The following is an 8373-nucleotide window of genomic DNA, read 5'->3' as shown; positions in this document are numbered from 1 at the left end:
AACAGGTCGGCGATGTCGAATTGCTTGTCGCAAACGTTTCAAGAATTTGATGTAATGAGTTTGGTTCACAGTTTGAATGGAGGAACATAATCGTGGTACACTAATCTTGTACCATCAAAGAATGCATTCAACATTGACTTTGTTCTTGAAGGTAGTCGTTTGACTTTCTTCGAGGCTGGTGGTCCAGGACTCCACCATTCAGTACTTTGACGCTTCGTTTAAGGGTCGTACCGTTAGCACTAACTTTCATCCCCAACAATAATCTTTGACAGAAATATAGGATCACGTCCGGTTCTATGAAGTAGTTCAGCAGAAATTTTGCGTCTTTCCTCTTTCTGTTCGTCTGTTAGTATGTGTGGCGCGGATTTTACATTACTTTTCCGTTTCCCTAAATCTTGGCTTAAAATCTTTTAACACATATCACGATTCAAATTAAGTTCTATTGGTATCGCGCGCACAGTTACAGAACGGTTTACTTGTAGCAAACGTCTTACGCGCTCCACGTTGGCATCGGTATGTGCTGTACACGCGCGATCAGCTTCGGGATCGTCTTACACTGAACCTCAACCTTCACGAAACCTTTTGTGCCTGTCAAAAACATGGCTTCTTGAAAGTGCTTCGCCTGCATATGGTTGGTTAATCGTTGTCCACGTTTCACTAGGCGTTCTCCCGAGCTTAACGCAAAACTTAATGATTACTCTTTGCTCACAATCAGCATCCATTGTGTCACAGTAACTAATGTGCCAAGAACTCAAAACAGTGTGATGTTAACCCTGCCACCGAGCGAGGTGGCGCAGTGGTTAGCACACTGGACTCGCATTCGGGAGGACGACGGTTCAATCCCGTTTCCGGCCATCCTGATTTAGGTTTTCCGTGATTTCCCTAAATCGCTCCAGGCAAACGCCGGGATGGTTCTTTCGAAAGGGCACGGCCGACTTCCTTCCTCGTCCTTTCCAAATCCGATGAGGCCGATGACCTCGCTGTCTGGTCTCCGCCCCCAAAACAACCCTGCCATCAAGCGAATTTGCGCATAGACATGACCAAGATTATTTCAGACACATGCACACCTTCTTCGTACTGCAGACTCAGAAACAAAAAAACTAAAAAGCCTGTCTTGTCACTTTTCTGATGAAGGGAGTATTTGTTTCTAATGCAGATAAATTCATGCAACGGGTACTGCAAGGCACATGAAAATCGGTTGCAATAAAAATGAAATTATGTGCAATCAACTTATAAAAAAGAAAACAGTTCAGATTAACAATGAAGTCACAGAACAGATGAATTTGTTAGTGTGTAGGGCAGTTGAAGCCAAGGAATAGATGGTCGCGAAAATAAATAAACAGAACATTAAAATGGCCTACAGTGTTTTTTGTAAACCGCGAGGGCTGTTCAGTAAAGAATAATAATAATTTTTGTTTGACGACATACCTTTACTCATCCTCATAACTTCGATGGCCCTTCTCAAAGTAGTCTCCCATGAATGCGATGCACTTGTCACAGCATTTCTGCCGTCTTCAAATACATGCAGGAAACCATTTTTTGAGAGGTCCTTCAAATTCGCCTCCGCAGCCTTCAACACTCCTTCTGATGATCGATAATGCCTCCCACGAAGGCGCTTCTTCATGTTAGGGAATAAAAATGTCACATGGGGCTATAGGGAGGGTGAGGGATACATTTCACATTGATGTTTGCAAGATATTCGGCAACAACATTGGCAAATTCAGCCACGCATTATCGTGCTGCAGCATCCAGCCTGCTTAACGGAAATCTGATCTTTTGCACCTGATATGGACTTGCAATGTTTTCAGAACCTCCCTGTAGTACTGTCCAGTTACTGACGTGTGTGCAGGTACAACATGCTGATAAACCATTCCATGAATATCAAAGAATGGGATGACCATAATTTTCCTAGCAGAAGCAACCACTTTTGCTTTTTTGGGGACTGGTGATGAAGGAGATTTCCTCACTGAGCTTTGCTCTTTGCTCTCAGGATCAGTGATGTAGCCAAGTTTCTTCAGCAGTGCTTACATGTGAGAGAAACTCCGGATCTTCCTCTAACCTCGACTTTAGCTGCATGAGACCTGCACGCGAATACCCTATTGTTCAGGAACCAACAGTCTTGGAACCCATCGCGCACAAACACGTGTCGTATGTAATTTTTCTGTCACCAGCGTGTGAGTGGCATCCAATGAAATGTTCAGTATTTCAGAAAGTGATCTTAAGTTAATTCGTCGATCCTCTTTCAAAATGACGGCAGCAGTGTTGATCTTTTCTTCCGTAAGAGCAGTAAGTGGAGTACCGGGTCCACCTTCCTTTGAAATTCATTAAACATTTTAAACCACCTTCGAGCTGTGATGTAGGGTAGAACTGACTCTCCATAGGCCTCCTGTAACATTGTATAGGCCTCACCTGAAGATTTGTTGAGACGAAAGCAGAATTTCAAAGCCGCATATTGTTCCTCCCGTGTTACCGCCATTGCAGACGTAGGTGACACTGAACATGTCTGACCTTGCCTGCCTCTCACAGGCGGGAACCAGGAGTCCAAACAATGAAACTACTACGGCGTGCACATTAAGCTAACAGAATATCGTAAGATTAAATTTTAGCGCGAGAAATGAAGACCATAAATTATGATCATTCTTTATTGAACAGCCCTCGTAGATAGAGTTTTCAGTATTCAGCTTCGGATGCACCTGGAGAGGAAGTTTACGTTCAGCGTGTGTTACAGTTTTCACTTATGATAGTGAGTGATGAACATTTAATACGAAAATTATTCAAAAAACTGAGTTCCTCAAAGATCAATGGAGAAATGTACCTACTAGTAGAATTATTATCAGAGACAAGAAAATAGGCAAACGTATCAGGGAACAGAATGTAAGGGAAAATACGTCATGAAGATAATGTAAAAAAATGTAATTGTCGTATGGCATTGTTGGTTGCGATATCCCACGGAGTGAGTTCAGCAGCTTGTCGAAAACGGTGTTCTTCCTCTGATCACATTGGTCCCTTTCCTTGCGGATATGTGAGAGTTGTATCGTATGCGTATTTGTGAACTACGGGTGACTGTAATACACTGACGGAAAAACTGGCAAACCATTGAAAATGTGAAATGCTGATACATTAATAACCGGTGAACCGCCAGAATGTTGAATCCAAGCGTGCAAACGTGCATGCATTGTTCTGGATGTCAGTTTGTGGGACTGAATTCCATGCCTGTTGCACTTGGTCGGTCAGTACAAGGACGGTTAATGCTCTTTGTGGATGACGCTGGAGTTGTCATCCGATAATGTCCCACACGTGCTTGATTGGAGATAGATCTGGTGATCGGGCAGACCAAGGTAACATTCGAAACTCTGTAAAGCATGTCGGGTTACAACGGCGATATGTGGGCGAGCGTTATCCTGTTCGAAAACATTCCTTGGAATGATGTTCATGAATGACAGCACAACATGTCGAATCACCAAACTGACGTACAAATTTGCAGTCAGGTTGTATGGGATAGCTACGGGAGTGCTCCTGCTTTCGCAACCCAGATCATAACTCTAGTGTATCTAGCACACAGGTTGGTTGAAGGCCCTCACCTAGCCTCCTAGCCAACAGCCGGTCATCTCTGGTACCGAGCCAAAATCGGCTTTCGTCAGAAAATACAACAGACGTCCACCCTGTCCTCCGATGAACTCTCGCTTGGCAGCATTGAAGCTGCGGTTTGGTGTCAGTGGAATGCACGCTACACGGTGACTGGCTCAGAGCTGTCCTTGAAGTAACCGGTTTGTAACGGTTCGTTCTGTCACTGTGGTGCCAATTGCTGCTCTAATTGCTGCTGCAGGTGCAGTTACGATGCGCCAGAACCATGCGCCGAACACGAGGGTCTTCTCTCTCGGCAGTGCAACGTAGCCGCCCGGCACCCGCCTTCTTGCAACCGTACATTCTCGTGGCCGTTCCTGCCAGCAATCACGTACAGTGGCTACATACTTGCGAAGTCGTTCTGGAGTATCGTAGAGAGAACAGTCAGCTTCTCGTAGCCCTATTACACGACCTCGTTCAAACTCTGTGAGATGTTGATAATGGCGTCTTTGTCACATTAAAGGCATTCATGACTAACATCAACTCACCACGTCCAATGTCAAAGGTAGCTAATGACCACGACCGTATTTAAAGTAAACGTAATTTACATCCTCATAGTGGCGCTACTATCCGTTTTCGTTTACGTGGCACAACTGCTTCGTGGTGCTGCGATGTTTTTCCGTCGGTATTGATGCGTGTATAGCGTAGTGTTGGGGATGCGCTGTTCTAGATGAAAGGAAGGAAGAGGGTGAAACCCAGTGCCGGCATATAACCTACTCCTCTCTAATGGTAGATACCAATGCGTCCATCTAGCTTAACGTCCCCATCCGACGGTCGGATAGCCGTCAGCTGTGTCAAATGCTGTAACTTCATGAAACATTGCGGACAGGTCTGGAATTTAATCCAACACATGGACGCAGAGACTGGTGATCGTGAAATTTATGCCACCAAATACTGGCAGTAAAAATTCCATTCAACACCAGGTTTCAAACCGACCTACCTCCGAGTCGAGCACCACAGCACAGGCGTGCGTTAGCGACTACGGCTACGGAGGCGGTTATAACAGTAATGTAAATGAAATGGAAATGTTTGGGACACGTAGCCAGGTAGTTCTTTTTTTCCTGAATTGAGAAAGGTAACAAAAGACCTAAAGGAAACTGGGCACGTGATGTCAGAAAAATTACAGGCGCTACATGGAAGCGTATATCGGAAGACCGTAATGCACGGATGAGTCTGCGGGCGCCTTTATGCTGCAGCGGATTTCAAATGACCGATGACGATATCCTCCATTTGAAAAAATGGCTCTGAACACTATGGGGCTTAACTTCTGAGGTCATCAGTCCCCTAGAACTTAGAACTACTTAAACCTAACTAACCTTAGGACATCACACACACACACACGCCCGAGGCAGGATTCGAACCTGCGACCGTAGCGGTCGCGCGGTTCCAGACTGTAGCGCCTAGAACGGCTTGGCCTACCCGGCCGGCGCCTCCATTTGAATTTATATTTACGTAGCGACTTGTTCCCGGGCAAAATATATTCGGGGTAAAGTGACACATACGTTGTGTTGCTTCTGTTGCAATCCAAATTTCTATCGTGTAAAAACAAACTTTCTTAACAGAGAGAAATCTTGAGTCACGAAGTTTTCCCCGGTTTCTGGAGGGTATTCCTTAGGTTATTTGGAACAAAAAATGTAAATGAAGTAATGGGATCAGATCCATAACTAAGGAGCTACAGTAATTGAAAAACTCAGGAAAATGGCAGAAAGAACTATTATTGTAGGATTTCACTATCAAAAATGCAGATAATAATTAATTTAAACAATTTTTTAGCAATCTCTTGCATTCAGAGTCGATTTAAAGCAAGTGTCCAAAATTTCCTCCCCACATTTGAAGGCAAAGATTCGCACGGGAGTGAACGGCGCGAGTGCCATTTCGTAATTTCACATGCTCGTTCCTTACTGAAGTTGCGGCATTGAAAATGCGTTGTATCAATTCTTCTCTTGTTTCCACCTTAACTTCATACCCTATATCTTTCAACCACCCCCAGATGCAGTAATCTAGGGGTGTTAAATCTGGGGATCTGGAGGGCCAGTTAAGATAGGGCCCCCGCGACCTATCCATCGACGTGGGAATTGCTGATTACGATAAGCTGTTACCACATGGTGGAAGTGTGCAGGTGCCCCGTCATGTTGGACGTACATGTGGCGACTTATTTCCAGAGGAACATCTTCAAGAAGCTGCAGTGTCTTCTCTTAAAAAGCTACCATACATCTGACCATTTAAATTTCCCGGGAGAATAAACGGCCCCAGTAACTGTTCACACACAACACGACACCAGACATTGACACTGAATCTGCGTTGAAATTGAAATTCTACCGTGGCATGGGGATTTTCGTCTGCGCAGACATGCATGTTATGCATGCTGTTGATGCCATCTCTTGTAAAGGTTGCCTCATCACTGAACATTATGAAGCGATAGAGCTTCCGATTTCCATTTAACCAGTTACAAAAGTGCAAAGGTTGGCTCTAAATGGGGAACTTCCTACACGAAAAGGATACAGTTCATTCTCATGAAGAATCCTATATACCTTAGACTGTGAAACATTAAATCGGGTATCTAGGCGTCTTGAACTTGAACAATGACTGCTTTCTACTGAATTAACAATGTTTTCCTCTTCTTGAACGCCACGATGTCTTTCGGAGCGGATACGAATACTGATAAGAGTAACAGTCTCTAACAATATTCGATATGTTCCACTAAATGTGATGTTGCAGACAATGAAACAAGAGTAGCAGTACATGTATTCTACTGTCAAAGGTACAGTAACTGTTTTCGCTTGTAACTTCCGACTCGTTCGTTTCCGGTACAGGTATCCGTACCTCAAATTGAAACATTTATCTTTCACCATCATCCTAGAAAGTTTGTAACATCATCACAGAACTGACTTGTTTATGCGTAAATTTACAGGCGCCGGCGCCTGTAGCTCTGAGGTTCTGTAGCGTCGTTCGATGACATTTTCGGACATGGCTTCCTGCGTAAAACTTGACCTACTAAGTCCCCTCTACAATCCCTAGAAGTGTATAATATGAATTGTGAAACACCCTGCATATTAGAATATTGCCCGTCAATATGAGACTCATACCAAAAAGGATGGTTACAGGAAACAGAGATAATACGAAGAAGAATAGTGTATTTCGTCACAGGAGCGTTTAGTAAGCCCGAAAGCGTCACGGATATACTCATCCACCCGTAATCACAAACACTCCAAGATGGCCTTTGTGCATCCCTGTGTGGTTTACTGTTAAAATTCAACTAATACATTGCTTCCTTGTACGTAGTTAGGTATTGTGACTACAGCTTCGCAGTATATTTGTTCCCTTACGAAGTTTATTGTAAATAACCCGTACACATCCAAAGGAACGATAATGTTCATAATTACAAAACCAGAACAAAAAAATAAAATTAATTATTTTGCATTAAGGTTCTCTTTAGCATTAAAGGAGGTGCACAATGCTGTTACCCAATTTTTTTTCACTTGCCCAAAGATGTAAAACGTCAGACAGACAGCAAAGTTACATTCGATAACAAACTGGAGAAGTTTATCCTTGATAACTCCTTCTGTTCCGTATAAGAATGTGTGTTTCTTTAATACATAAAAGCGGCTGGATAGGCGCTACTAATACACATCTACCATTTAAAAAAAATCTTGTAAATGGTCGGCATGGAGCCATTTTTACATATGAAAGTGTAATATGAATGTAAAATGACTTGCTCCAGATCATTACGATTAATCATCCAATGATCAATGGAACATAAAAATAATAAACTATTATCTCACTAAAACGCATAAACTATTATCTCACTAAAAGACCACGGAGATAAAATTAGATTTGAGCTCACACGGAGTCTTACTAACAACTGTCCATCTCGCGCATCACTCACGAGTGGGTGCTCTTTTTCCCTTTCCTAGTACTAGTATCTCAACGATTTTTTCAGGTCTACACTAGCACTACTGAAGGCGAAAAGACCGACATCAGTAAAATTTGTATCCCGTACTTCCGTTGACGTATACAGGTCACCTGAAGTACGGGATACTGGTCCTAGCTAGATGAAAAAAATGACGTATGTAACATTGATGTCATTTACCTATATAGGTCAAATGAAGAATTGGATACAAATGTTTTGTATGTCGCTATTTTTCGCCATCGCTAGCACTAGTATCCTAATCTTCAGTTGACCTATATATAAATGTCATTATTTACCATTCGTTGACCTATATAGCTCTACTGTAGAATGAGATACAAATTTTTCTGTTGTCGGCTTTTTGTCGTCGCTAGCAAGACTATGATAATTTTCAGTCGATACTATTAGTACTGAAGGCAAAAAAAAAACCAACTGAAGTATGGGATACAAATTTATGTATGTCGTTTTTTTCCGCTTCGCGTAATTGAACTGAGGTACAGGATGCCAATCTTACGAACGTCGATTTCTTCGTTTTCGTTAGTAATAGTATTCTATTCTTCAGATGACCTATATAGGTCAACTGAAGTATGAGATACAAATATTATGTATGTAGGTTTTTTCGCTTTTGCTAGTAATACTACCTACGTAAGAACAGAATGCTAGTAATAGCGGAGGCGAAAGAAACAACAACTGTAAAATTTCTATCCCGTACTTCAGTTGAGCTATATAGGTCAACTGAAGAATGGAATAATAATTCTAACGAAAACGAAGAAGTCGACGTACGTTAAATTTGCATCCCGTACCGCAGTTGAGCCATACAGATCGACTGAAGTTCCAGATAC

The sequence above is a fragment of the Schistocerca cancellata genome, chromosome 1 (genome assembly GCF_023864275.1).
Source record: "Schistocerca cancellata isolate TAMUIC-IGC-003103 chromosome 1, iqSchCanc2.1, whole genome shotgun sequence".
Taxonomy (NCBI): Eukaryota; Metazoa; Arthropoda; class Insecta; order Orthoptera; family Acrididae; genus Schistocerca; species Schistocerca cancellata.
This window is presented reverse-complemented; position numbering follows the sequence as displayed.